We start from the raw sequence: 13854 nt of genomic DNA, 5'->3' as shown, positions 1-13854 counted from the left end.
CAAGGTTCCCACTAATTAGGTTAAGACCAGAAGATCTGCGTGTACTTCCAATACTGCTTCAATTGTGACGGGAAACCTGTTACCATTACCCATGCAAGTTCATTTCCCCATCTGTAAATCAGGAGGCTAGACTAGGCACGGGTTTTCAAGTTGTGTTGTGTGTCCAAGTTGTTTCAAGTTATTGTTTGTCCAAGGGATTTCTGCCAGTCACCTTCCCTCTTCAAGTAAAGAATCTCCAAGTTATGTATTTCAAATAATGCGAAAAAGAAATTTTAAACAACTAGACTAGATGGTCAATAAAATGTCACATCGACTGGGTAAATTAAGACACCTAGCTGGTGAAGGACAACAGTCACAGCAGATCACAGGAAGGCCCTGCAGGAAGCTCAACACCTCTCAGAAGGCCCCCACAAACTGAAGATGTGAAAGCAGAAGATACCAGAAGGAGATGGACAAACACTCTCACCATGTCAATCTCCAACTGTATTGACCTGCTGTGTCTCCCTGTCACACAGAGACTGCAGAAACACCTATGAAAGCTGTAGTTTACGGTCATCTGTGAAACCCTCACTCCTCCCAGGCTGTCCTTTGCCAAAAGCTACCATCAGGCCCATGGACAACCTCTTCCGTGTAACTCGTATCAAGAAGCATGACTCTTCTGATTTTTTTTTTCCACTGTCCTAAATGCTTTGGCCTTCATCATGCTAAGAAAAAAGAGAAGATGGGTAAGGGAAGGGGGACATGGTCAAAAGAATAGTTTAAAAAAAAAAAGGAAGAGAAGAACTCTGATTACACTAGTATTACAGAGATTTTCTCGGCACTGCAGGAGCCCTTGAAGACCTGTTACTACATAGAAAACAGTCATCTACTGCCATCTCCTGCTCCACACCCCACCCCCGACTGGCATATTAACTGTTCCAGAAGGCCAAGGCTACCACCTCTGATTTCTGTAGCACCCAATTCCATCATGAAAGCAAATGCTGACACTGAGGTTGAAGCCTCTGCTACCATCAGAGAAATCTGACAATCTTTTTAACACCAGTTACCAGTTTAGGAAGAAAAATCATCCCTTTGTTCTTCTGTCTCCTCTCTTCCTATTATGTAAACTTAGGCTTTGGCCATGCAGAAACTTTCTGTGCTGCCAGTGACGTTAAAACTCTAAAACACAAATTTAAGCAGTACTGCACACACAACTGCCTTAACTAGCTAACACTTTCCCATTAAGAATAAAAAATAACTGTTTATACCAACATGGAAAACATAAACTCTAAAATAAATTCAGAGACTGAGTCATGATTCACAAGGCCAAAATTCAGAAATGAATGGAAATCAACAGAAAGATGAACCAAAATTCTTTAAGTCAATAATGGTGTGTGTGTGTGTGGGGGGGACAATAATGGTGAAGATACATGCTGTAGATACTTAAAATTACCAGACTCTGTCAGAAAATTTAAAGTCCTAAGAACTCAGAAGCTAAAGGAACCATATGATCTATGATCTAGCCCCCTTTATCATAGACAAGTACCCTAACATTTGATGAGTCAATGGTCCAATTCTGTAGATAACAGTGAATGCTTTTTTATTTCAAGTGTTCACACAACTATTTCTAAATAAGTGCTGAAGTAAACAAAGTTTGATCATAGCTCAGTTAAATAAAGTCCTTCCAGTAAATGCTCCTTCACAGCTGGATGGCTGCTTTAATATGCAATTGCCCTAGGCCACAGGGGGAAAAAAAATCAGGCTTTTGATTTACTTAAGAAATAAAATAAATAAACCTAGAACATGCAAAGGTTCCCTCTCCCAAGTTAAGGACAGAGAATGGTTAGATGCCTTTTCTGTAAAAAAACAAAACAAAAAAAACCCACCTCTTTCTCTGAATAGATTTCTTAAACCCCACCCCCAACATAAGATCACTGAAGAAAAAGCTCCAAGAAAGGTAGCTAAGGTACATTTCTCAGGTAATAAGACCAAAAATCCTTTCGTATCAGCCAGTTCCTGGCACCCTTTCCTCACTCTACCAAATCAGGTCACTCACAAGGCTTGGGGACTGTCAGGGCCCACCCACATACTTCTTGTACACCAAAGAGCTCCCCCACCCGCCAGCATGGATCTGCCCAGAGGCATTCAACTCCTGTGGCTGGGAGCGCCTACAACACCAGAGGGCAGAAATCTGAGTGACATTTGGCACTCTCTCTTTCAACAAACAACCGCAACGGGCTTTCCAAACTCAGGCCGTAATCATTTTGAAGACCAGGAAGCTGGAGCCTTCCTGGGGCAGAGGTGAAAAGAAATAAGCCCACCCTCCCAAAGGTCACACTGCAAACCAGAGGCCATTAGGGAAGAAGGCAAGACTACAGCTTCTGCAGCCCCAGAGCAGTAAACACCAAATGGGGCTATTACCCCCGTGGGATTGGGGAGAACTTGAGAACTAGCATTTCCCCAGCCAGAAGTAAAACAAAAATAAGACTGTCATGGGGGGGGGGGCAAAAAAGCACACTTTTAAGTTCTCCTAAGGGGTACTGGCTTGGAGGTGGAAGGGGGGAGAGAGTACAACTGTCTTTTTACAACAGCTCAGAGAAGGAGGGAGGGAAAGTGAGAAAGAAAGACCTGTGAGCAGCTGCACTCTCCTGTTCCAAAGGACACAAAGCTGCAAAGTCCAGGGATCTGAAGGGGCTGGGGAGCAAGATGGGAAGGAGGAAAAAAAGGCGGGGGCAATGGAAACAGACCTACCCCCTCACCATCACTAACCTTGGTAGAAGTAGGGAAAATGGGGGCGACAGTCCCACTCCAGACAGCAGTAACCAGCCAACCACCCCCCACCTATTTATTTACCCAGACCTCAGGATCCCTGGGGATAAAACCCTGAGGGTGAGGGTGCCCACTGAATCTGCAGTCTAAACCAGAGCCTAGAGAACCCTAGGCCCAACCCAGCCCCTTCCCCTCCAAAGCTGAGGACTGGAGGCTAGAGGAAGACAAGCCTCAAGAGGGGAAGCACTCAGTGGGAATGGGCGGGTCAAGAATGGAGAGCTGGAAGAAGCAAGCCTGACAGGAACCTAATGGGAAGAGAAGGAGATTGGCAGGACACAAAGGGGAAAAAAAAAAAAAGGTGAGGAAACAAGTCAACGAGGAACAGAATTGGGAATTGGGTATCAAAAGAGAGGGAGAATCTATCCAAGAACTGAAATGGCTCCAAGAGGGAGCTGGGGGGGGTGGGGAGGCAGCCGGTGATAGGAAGGAATGGTTGAGAAGATATCCCTACTACTGGGCAGCACTGGGAGAAAGAGAACTCAAAAGGGAGCTAAAAGGCAGGACAAAGGAGGGAGAACAAATACAAGAAAGGGAAGAGCGGAGGTTGAGGGCTGAATCAAAATGGTCGGGGGTGGAGGAGGTCAGGTGGAAAACTTAGAATTGAGAGAGACACAGGTGGGATGCAATCACCAGAAGACCAGAATTAAAGAGAACCACTCCGACAGGGAACAGCAAGAGTAGAGCTAAAATGGGTCAAAAAGACAGGTGGGCAAGTGGACAGCTCCGAAAGGGGCAGAGCTGGGAGAAAAACGTTAGAGCGGATGGGGCACAGCTAACAAATGCAAGAGCAAGTGCAGAAAGGATCTGGGGCAGGTCTATGAGATGCACCGAAATGGGAAGGAGAGGGGGCGATGGGTCAGAGAAGTTATCAAAGATTCAGTGAGGTAAAGGGCAAGTCTAAGGAGGGCCAAAATGGAGAGGAGAAGACTTAGAGAAAGATGAGGCTGGAAACAGTTCTCAAGCAAAGAAGAACGGAGAAGGAAACAGGTCAAAGAAAGGGGGAGCAAATGAATGAGACAGTTCAATAGTACCAACGAGGAGGTGGAGAGGAGAGGAAACCGCAAGGAGAACACTGGGCAGCACTGAGGCTGCGGACAGGCTGAGTTAGGTCAGAGAAGTGAATGGCAGAAATGAGAGCTGCAGGGTCATAGAGGGGCGAGGAGGCTGCTTCATGGAAGGCAGAGTCGGAAAGCAAGCAGGTTAGGGGGGCACAGCAAGATCTGAGATTGGGCAAAGGGCAGATCGGGTAGGTAGAAAGGTCTGGAAGAGAAAAAAAGGGTCTGAATGGCAAATGGGAGCAAGATCTGAGAAGGAGAGGAGGTGAGCATGGTGCATCCGAGTCCGAGAAGGGGCAGGGGACTGAAGTGAGAGGCATGCAAGGGTCGGAGAGCTTAGAGGCATCCCGGGGGTGCAGCAGGTTCCGCGAGTGGGCAGCAAGGCCCAAGAGGGAGATGGAATTAAGTCCAAGGAGAAGACCTAGGGGCAGCAGTGCCAAGATGAACAAGGTCTCGGGTGGATCTCCAAGAAGGTGGAACCGCAGGTCCTAGAGGGACAGTTCCTGGGGGTGCACCAGAGGACGGATAACAGTAGATGGGTCAAAGAAGGGAACAGATCTGGAGGCTGGTGAGACTGGAATTGAAGAGGGGGGCAGGCAGGCGGGTCACGAATCTCAAAGTGAAGGTCCAGAATTAAGAGATGCAGAAGGATCACTGAGGAGGTGGGTCCCGAGAGCACTGCAGAGTCCATGAGGGGCGAAGCGCATTACTGAGGGGCGGAAGAGGGAAGGGGGAGGCGCAGAATTGGGAGCAGAGTGGCTTAAGTGAGGAGGGGGTGGCCGAAGCGGACACCGAGATCCCAAACGGGTCGGAAGGTAGGGGCAGACGCGGGGACAGCAGGGCTGGGGCGAGCAGGGACAGGTCCGAAGGGCGGGCGAGCCCCGCGGGCCGGGCCGCAGCGCGAAGCAGCGGGGCCAGCGGGGCCCGGGGGGTTGGGGGGCCGCTCCCTCCCCTCCCCCTCCGGCTCCTCCATTGTTCGCGGGCTCCGGGCCCCGCCGTCCCCGCCTCCCCTTGGACCCCGCAGCGGGGCGGCGCCCGGCCTCGCCGCCGGGGCCCGCGAGCTCGCGCACTCACCAGCTGGGCGCCCTCAGCGCGGCTCCGGCCTCCAGGATCCCAGCAGCGGCGACGGCGGCCCCGGCGCCATGTTCTGCTGCTCCTCGTCCAGCGGCGGCTGAGGCGGCGGCGGCGGCGGCTCCGGCGGCGGGGGGCCGGGCGGACCCTCCCTCGCGGGCTCCCTCCTCCGCCTCCTCCACCTCCTCCTCCCGCCGCGCCGCGGCTCTCCCTCGGGGCGGGGGGGCGGGGAGGGGAAGGGGGGAGGGGCGGGAACCAGGGGGAGGGCGGACCGGCCTCGCTTGCTCGCTCCCTCCCTCCTTCGCAATGGCGGCGGCGGCGCCTCCTTCCTGCAGCCGCCGCTCCCGCGCGCGCGCGCTCCTCGCTACTGCGCGTGCGTGGCGTGCGGACCGTTGCAGGAGGATAACGGCCCCTGGGCGCGCGCCGCAAGGGGATAACCGGCGCCGGGCAGCAGACGAAGCGAGGGCGTCTAGGCGCCCAAGGGGCTCAGTGCCACTACCGCGGTCTCTGGCTGGGAACGGGCGCGGAGGCCATAATGCGCGTGCGCCTCAAAGAAATGCCGCTACTGCGGTGGCTGCGGCGCGAGACAGCACCAGGCAGCCTGCGCCCGGGCAGAGGGAATGGGATGGGCAAGTGCGCGTGCGCGGGAGGGACTGCCTGGCGCGAGGCGGAGGGAGTGGCCCGCGGGAGTTAGCGCGCGCCCTCGCGCGCGCCAGAGCAGCCGATCCCCTCCTGGCGGGGGCTCGTGGAGAAAGCGGGAGGGGAGAGGCATGGCCCGGCTTTGGGGGCGGGGGCGAAGGGCGCGATCCCGCTCGCGCGGGACCTGACCAGCCAATGGGACGCAAGGGGAGGTGGGTTTGCCGCGCGAGCCTCAGCCCCTGGGATAACGGAGGAGGTGAGATGGAGCGACGTAGCGTGGGGCGGTGGGGAGGTGCTGAGGAGAAGGGAGAACACCCAGCGAGGGAGTTGATTGGGGAGCACGAGGAGGCGTGGCCCGTCTCAGCCCGTTCCAAGCCTGGCAATTTGTCGTTCCGGAAGAAGGGGCAGGGCTAGGGAGCGCGTGCTCTTTCCCTCGGCAGTGAAGAAATTCTGCAGGCAATGCGCACGTTGATACGACTTGCTCTGGGTTCTGTGATCGCTCGAAATCCGGGAGAGGGACAAGGGTCTGCCCCTGCGGGCAGGCCTGACCTCCAAGTCAGCATTGTGCAAATGACTGCAAATCAAATGTCAGTTCCGGCCCGTGCAGTGTAAACAGTAGTGATGGGAAGGGGCACCGCCATAACCTTTAAGTTCTGAACTGAGGAGGGGTTCCTGTGGGACCCCTCCGGAAGTACGCATGGTGGAAGATGAGCGTTCTGGGCACCGAGTCAATATTTACGGAATGCATGAAGAAGGGCTGTTTCCTGTTATATTTTGTGTTTCTTTCCTCAGTCTCTTCATCTCCAAAATGGATTAATAATTGTACCTCCCTCATAGGGTTGCTGAGAGAATTAAATGAGATATATTTGTAAAGTGCTAAACTTTATTTCTTTTTATTTTACTTATTTTTTAAAGTAATCTCTACGGCTAATAAGGGGTTCAAACTCACAGCCCGGAGATCAAGAGTCACATGCTTCACTGACTGAGCCATCCAGGTGCCCCTCATGCCCTTAAGTTTTAAAATATCCATTAAATAAAGGTTTTTTGGTTACTGATCAGAGTCCTTTCCCTTGACTTTTTTAACTTAGCGTTTTTTATGCATATAATCTGGTTTTTAGATGTCTGTGATTGTTTTTTTGTTGTTGTTTTTTAAGTCTAAGTTCTGTAAGCCAAACTTATCAAGTGCATGGCCCAGGTTTTCTTTACACTGTCACCGCAAACCTTGGTTTAGAAATGATTTTGAGATCACTTAGGGAACAGCAGATTCCCCACAAATTAATACATCTTTATAACTCCAATGCAGTGTTCAGGGGGTTCGATTCTTGGAAAGACTGTGAACTGACAGCACCCAGAATAAAGAGCACTGGCTTCACTCTGGACCTAAATGTCCCTCTCCCTGTCTTTTGGAGCCTGTCAACTCTACCTTGTCCTTTGAGTCTCAGCTTAACCTCACTTCCTCAGAGTGGCCTCCCAGATTTGGTCGGTCTGACTCCTTATTTGATGAAGACGGTATTCTATGCTAGGCGACATTCTAAAACACTTTAAACACATCACTTAATCCTCAACATCTTATGAGTATGTTACAGTTGTTATGATTCTACTAAACTAAAACACAGGAAGGTTATGTAGCTAGTCAGTGGCAGATTTGAAATTCAATCCGACAGTGAGGGTCTGATGACTACAAACTTACTACTTCTTCATAGCACTGCACCAGGGCCTGAAGTTCTGTATTGGTATCACCATTTTATGTGTGAGCCCTTTGAAGGCAGGGACTCTGGCTATTTCTTCAGTCTGGCAAATGGCCCACCATAAATACTCCTTAATGAATAAATGAATGAATCCTATACTAAACAATGGGGATAGCTGAAAAGACAGAGCCCTTGTCTAATGACTAACTCCTACCCCTCTTTCAGACACGAGTTCATAATGACCCCTCATCCAGAAGGCCCTCCTAACCCACAGGCTTGGTCAGGCACTCCCTCTAGGCTCCCAGAGCCCCTTTGGGTCCTCCATCCAATCCCTGACCGCTCTGGGTTTTCCCTGTCTGGTGATGGGTCTTTCTCACCGGACTGTGAACCCCGTGAGGGCAGGACCGGGGCTGTCTCAGCCAATGTTGATGTATCCAACACAGGTCAAGGCACGAGGCAGGGGCTCATGCAGTGTTTCCTTGACGGAATGATCGGAACTATCAAGGAGCGCCCTCCCAGCTCTGCAATTCTTTCCAGTGCGCTGGAGGGCCGGTGTTAGCTGAGCAAGCCTACCACAGGAAGCAGGCTTCCCTGGGGGCAGCCGCCCCCGCACACCCGGCTAGCCTCCACTCCAGGATAAATAAACAACCGAGTAAACAATTAGCTGACAGAAGTGCCGACTGCTGGCCTGGGCCTCTGTCAAGATTTCCCAAGCATCACCCCGAAAGGCCCCGAGAACTGGACGTCACACCAGCCAGAGAGGCAGGGTAGGTACGAGGCGGGGTCTGGGGTGCTGGACCCTGATCGGAGAGAGGCACAGCCAGAAAAATTCACCAAAGAGTTTTGCAAAGAGGGTGAATGTGCTGGAGCAAATTCTCTCTACATTCCTCAGAGCCTGAAAGAATCACACAGGGTGGAGACCAGGTCTGCGCTCGTCCAAAAGTCAGTGAGCTCACAGCGCCTCCTATAAACCGAACTGGGGAAGCAGCGTCTCGCTGATGCCGCGGGGGATGTCAGAGAGCGCTGAACTCTTCCGCCATTGGTCGGAAGAGCAGCCAATCGCGAGGAAGGAACGGGAGGCGGGGATGCTCGGATTCACGGCTGGATCCCGTGGCCCCGGCCAGTGGCTGACACGTAGTGGGCACGCACTAAATAGCTGATGGAAGGATGGATGATGAACCTCTCAATTTCTATAGAATTTGAAAATGGAAAGATGACATGGATACCGAGAAGTACACAAATCACAAGTGTACAGCTCGATGAATCATTCACAAAGAAACACACCGCCTGTAACCTGCACCCAGATAAACAGAATGTTACCAACCTCTCAGAAGCCCATCCCCCGGACCCCGTTCGGTCACTCCCCTCCCCCAACGACAAAAATCTATCCTGATTTCTACGGCTGTAGATTAGTTTTGCCCGTTTTTACACTTTATATAAGTGAAATTCTCAATGCTGTGTAGTATTCCACTGTGTGAATGAAATACAATATATTTATCCATTCTATTGTCGGTGAGCATCTGGGTAATTTCCATTTGGGGGCTATTATGAATAGTGCTGCTATGACAATCTAGAATATGTCTTTTGATGGGGTGCCTGGGTGGCGCAGTTGGTTAAGCGTCTGACTCTTGGTTTGGGTTCATGTCATAATCTCAGGGTCATGATTTCATGAGATTGAGCCCCCAGTCCACTCCTCGCTCAGTGTGGAGTCGGCTTGAGATTCTCTCTCCCTCTCTTTTTGTCCCTCTCGCTCGTGTTCACTCTCTCTCTCAAATAAATAAATAAATATTTAAATAAATATGTCTTTGGGGGCGCCTGGGTGGCTCAGTCGTTAAGCGTCTGTCTTCGGCTCGGGTCATGATCCCAGGGTCCTGGGATGGAGCCCTGCATCGGGCTCCCCGCTCTGCGGAAGGTCTGCCTCTCCCTCTCCCACTCCCCCTGCTTGTGTTCCCTCTCTCGCTGTGTCTCTCTCTGTCAAATAAATAAATGGAATCTTTAAAAATAAATAAATGAATGAATGAATGAATGAATAAATAAATATGTCTTTTGGTAAACATATGTATTTGTTTCTGCTAGCTATGTACCTGAGTGAAATGGCTGGTCACCGAGTGTGCGTGTGCTCACCTTCCCCAAAGTGGATGTACCAATTTCCATCCCAGGAGTTATGTGTAAGAATTTCAACAGCTTCACCTTTTCCATCTTTTTAATTTAATTTTGGCCATCCTAATGGTTGTGTAGTTGTATCCTTTGTCGTCTTAATTTGTCTTTCCCCAATGATTCCTGAGGTTGAGCATCTTTCCATGGCTATATAAGCCATCTGAACAGCATCTTTTGTGAAGTGCTGTTCGAATCTTTTGCCCATTTCCCCACTGTTATATATTATCTTCTTTATTTATTTTAAATTATGCAATACTGCATGAATTTCTTGTCCTTGCAAGAAATTAAAATACTCTAGATAAAATTCAGTCTCCATGGAGTGTCCAACCCCATCCCACTTACCTCTTCAGAAATGTGTTTTCTTCCAGACCTCTCTATACACTCACATGAATGCAGCATAGTATAGTGGCTCGAGGCATTGACTCTGGAGCCAGAATGCCTGCACTAGAATCTCAACTCCACCATTTGCAAGAGCTGTGTGACCTTGGGCAAGTTATTCAATTTCTCTGTACCTCAATTTCCTCATCTTTAAAATGGGGCTGAGGGCGCCTAGGTGGCTCAGATGGTTAAGCGTCTGCCTTCGGCTCAGGTCATGATCCTGGGGTCCTGGGGTCAGGTCCCGCATCGGGCTTCCTGCTCCTTGGGGAGCCTTCTTCTCTCTCTGCCTCTCTCTCTGTCTCTCATAATAAATAAATAAAAATCTTTTAAAAAATAAAATAAAATGGGGTTGATAATATTAATACCTAACTCACAGGCTTGTTTTGAGGTTTCAATAAGCCAATTGCTTAGAAAAATGACTGAAACATAGTAAATGCTATACTGGTGATAGCTACAACTGAGTTGTGAAGATTTTTTTAAAATATAAGTCATATAACATTTTCATTGTGGTATAATGTAAATAACATAGAGCCGCCTGGGTGGCTCAGTCATTAAGCATCTGCCTTCCGCTCAGGTCATGATCCCAGGGTCCTGGGATTGAGCCCCGCATCGGGCTCCCTGCTTGGCAGGAAGCCTGCTTCTCCCTCTCCCACTCCCCCTGCTTGTGTTCTCTCTCGCTATGTCCCTCTCTGTCCAATAAATAAATAAAATCTTTAATAAATAAATAAATAGATAGATAGATAACATAAAATTTACCACTTAACTATTTTTAAAGATTTTATTTATTTTAGAGGGTGATAGTGCGAGCGGAGGGGAGGAGCAGAGGGAGAGGGAGAGAGTGAATCTGAAGCCAACTCCTCACTGAGCTCGGAGCCCGACATGGGGCCTGATCCCAAGACCCCAAGATCATGACCTGAGCTGAAACCAAGAGCAGGCGCTTAACCGACTGAGTGCCCCAGGTGCCTCACCACTTAACCATTTTTAGCCATTTCAGTGGCCTTAAGTGCATTTGCAATGTTGTTCAACCATTACCACTATCCAATTTCAGACCTTATTAATTATACCGAAACTGAAACTCTGTATCCATTAAATGATAACTCCCCTTTCTGCCTCCCTGCCATGCCCCAGCCCCTGGTAACCAGCATTCTACTTTCTAGCTCTATAAATTTGCCTTTTCTAGGTGCTTCCCTTAAGTGAAATCATACAGGGACACTAGGGTGGCTCAGTCGGTTAAGTGTCTGCCTTCAGCTCAGGTCATGATCCCAGAGTCCTGGGATCGAGTCCCACATCAGGCTCCTTGCTCAGTGGGGAGCCTACTTCTCCCTCTGCCTGCCGCTCCCCACTGCTTGTATGCGTGTTCTCTCTCTGACAAATAAATAAATGAAATCTTTAAAAAGAATAATGGAAATCATACATTTGTTCCTTCATGTCTGGTTTATTTCACCTAGCACCATGTTTTCAAGTTTCATCCATGTTGTAGCATGGATCTGAATTTAATTCCTTTTTAAGATTGAATCATGTTCCATTGTATATATGACATCTTGTTTATCCATTCATCTGTTAAGAGACATTTTGGGGTTTTGGCTATTGTGAATGATGCTCTAGGAACGTTGGTGTGCATGTATTTGAATCCCTGTTTTCAGTCATTTGGGATATATACTTAAGCATAAAATTGCTGTATCATGTGGTAATTCTACATTTAACTTTTTTGTGGAACCACCAAACTGTTTTCCACAGTGGCTGTACCATTTTCCATTCCCACCAGAAATGTTCAAGGGTTCCAGTTTTCCCGCATCCTTGCCAACACTTGTTACTGCTTTTTGTACTTGTTTTCTTTTGTTTTTGATAATAGCCATCCTAAACGTTGTGAAGTGGTATCTCATTGTGGCTTTCATTTGCATTCCCCTGAAGACTAGTGATGTTGAGCACATTTTCCTATGCTTATCTGCCATTTGTATATCTTCTCTGGAGAGATGTCTATTCGAATCCTTTGTCCATTTTTAAATTGAGATTTGTTGTTGTTGGGTGGCAGGAGTTCTTCGTATATTCTGGATATCAATCTCTTATCAGATATATGCTTTGCAAATATTTTCTTCCATTCTATGGGTTGTCTTTGCACTCTCTTGATAGTGTCCTTTGATGCACAAAGTTTTTAATTTTAAAATATTTTATTTATTTATTTGATAGAGAGAGACACAGCGAGAGAGGAACACAAGCAGGGAGTGTGGGAGAGGGAGAAGCAGGCTTCCTGCTGAGCAGAGAGACTGATGTGGGGCTCGATCCCAGCACCCTGGGATCATGACCTGAGCCGAAGGCAGACGCTTAACAGAGCCACACAGGCGTCCCCAAAAGGTTTTAATTGTGATGCACAGTTTTTTTTTTTTCTTGTGTTGCTTATGTGTTTGGTATCAGGTGGATCACATAATTTTTTAAAAAGAAAAATGTGGTAGACATTACCTTAGCCAAATGATCAAACTCACCAAGAATGAGACAAACCAGCATCACACACCCCTCATGGGATACTCTGAGAAGAACATAGGATCTTTCTGTGATATTCCTGCACCAAATGTCAAACCTGGATCTAATCATGAGGAAATACCAGACAAACCCACATGAAGGGACATTTTGCAATATAACTGATGTGGACTCTTCAAAAATGTCAGTGTCTTGAAATACTGACAAAGCAAGGGGACTGTTCCGGATTAAAGAAAGCTAAGGGAACATGACAATTAAATGCCACCTGTGATCCCGGATTGGATTCTGGAACAGAAAACAAATAAAATAAAATAAAAAATAAAAACCCTAGGGGTGCCTGGGTGGCTCAGTCAGTTAAGCATCCAACTCTTGATCTCAGCTCAGGTCTTGATCTCAAGGTCATGAGTTCAAGCCCCACATTGGGCTCCATGCTGGAGGTGGAGCCTACTAAAAGAAAGAGGGAAAGGAAGAAAGGAAGAAAGGAAGAAAAAAAGGAAGGAAGGAAGGAAGGAAGGAAGAAAGAAAGAAAGAAAGAAAGAAAAAGAAAGAAAGAGAAAGAAAGAAAGAATCTATAAGGTATATTACTGGGATGATCAGGGATATTTTAATATGGATCTATATTAGATAATAGTGTAGTATTAAGGTGAAATTCCCTGAATGTGATAATTGTGTTGTTATGGAAGAGGTTAAGAAGGAGAAGTTCTCGTTTTTAAGAGGAACATGTTGAAGTGTGAAGCCTTTTGGGATGAAGGGGCACAATGTCTGCAACTAATTTAAAATGGTTCCGATAGGAGCGCCTGGCTGGCTTGGTCAGTAGAGCACGCAACTCTTAATCTCAGAATTGTGAGTTTGAGCCCCACGTTGGGTGTAGAGATTTCTTAAAAATAAAATCTTCTATTAAAAATGTTTCCAGGGCATGTGGGTGGCTCAGTTGGTGAAGTAGCTGCCTTTGGCTCAGGTCATGATATCAGGGTCCTGGGGTATAGCCTGCATGGGGTTCCCTGCTCAGTGCGGAGTCTACTTTTCCCTCTCCCTCTGCCCCTCCTCCCTGCTTGTGCTCTCTCTCTCAAATAAATAAATAAAACCTTTTTAAAGACTTTATTTATTTATTTGCCAGAGAGAGAGAGAGCAGGAGACTATACCCCCTGCAACATTAATCATTGGTTGGTTAATTTCCACTCACCTTCTGATCTCAGCTCAAATGCCACTTCCTCTAGGGAAGCTGTCCCTAACATTTCAGCTAGGTCAGGTGTCTCTGCTATATAAGCTATTCTGGCAGCCAGGACTCTGAGATGAACTGCAACAATCCTCACCAGATATTCATGTTCCTTCCTGTATAGGATAGGGCTGATCTGTGTACCAAAAAGATATGGCAGAAATGAAAGGGTGTGACATCTGAGGCAAGGTCATAGACGATATTGCTGCTTTGGCCTTGCCCTTTCTTGGATCATTCACTCTGGGGGAAAACAGCTGCCACATGAGGACACTTGTGTGTCCTTGTGGAGAGGTCCACCTGGTGAGGAACTGAGTCTTCCTGTCAAGAGCCAGCAAATTCTTTAGTTATTGTCTAAAAGATGAAATTG

At 48.2% G+C, this 13854-nt stretch overlaps 1 protein-coding gene across 1 annotated transcript in view; it reads right to left on the bottom strand.

The window, feature by feature from the left end:
* The window catches only part of ARHGAP35 (Rho GTPase activating protein 35), a 121794-nt gene extending 116692 nt beyond the window's left edge, over positions 1-5102 (bottom strand). Inside the window, exon 1 of the mRNA XM_028087928.2 lies at positions 4938-5102. The gene's annotated coding sequence lies outside the window, so the exon portion shown is untranslated. The remainder of the gene's footprint in view (positions 1-4937) is intronic.
* Positions 5103-13854: the final 8752 nt, after the last annotated feature.

Source organism: Eumetopias jubatus, unplaced genomic scaffold, assembly GCF_037043125.1.
Source record: "Eumetopias jubatus isolate StellerSeaLion01/CBP00866 unplaced genomic scaffold, mEumJub1_p1.0 scaffold_10, whole genome shotgun sequence".
In the NCBI taxonomy this organism is placed as follows: domain Eukaryota; kingdom Metazoa; phylum Chordata; class Mammalia; order Carnivora; family Otariidae; genus Eumetopias; species Eumetopias jubatus.
Note: the sequence above shows the minus strand (reverse complement) of the source record. Positions and strands in the feature narration are given on the sequence as shown.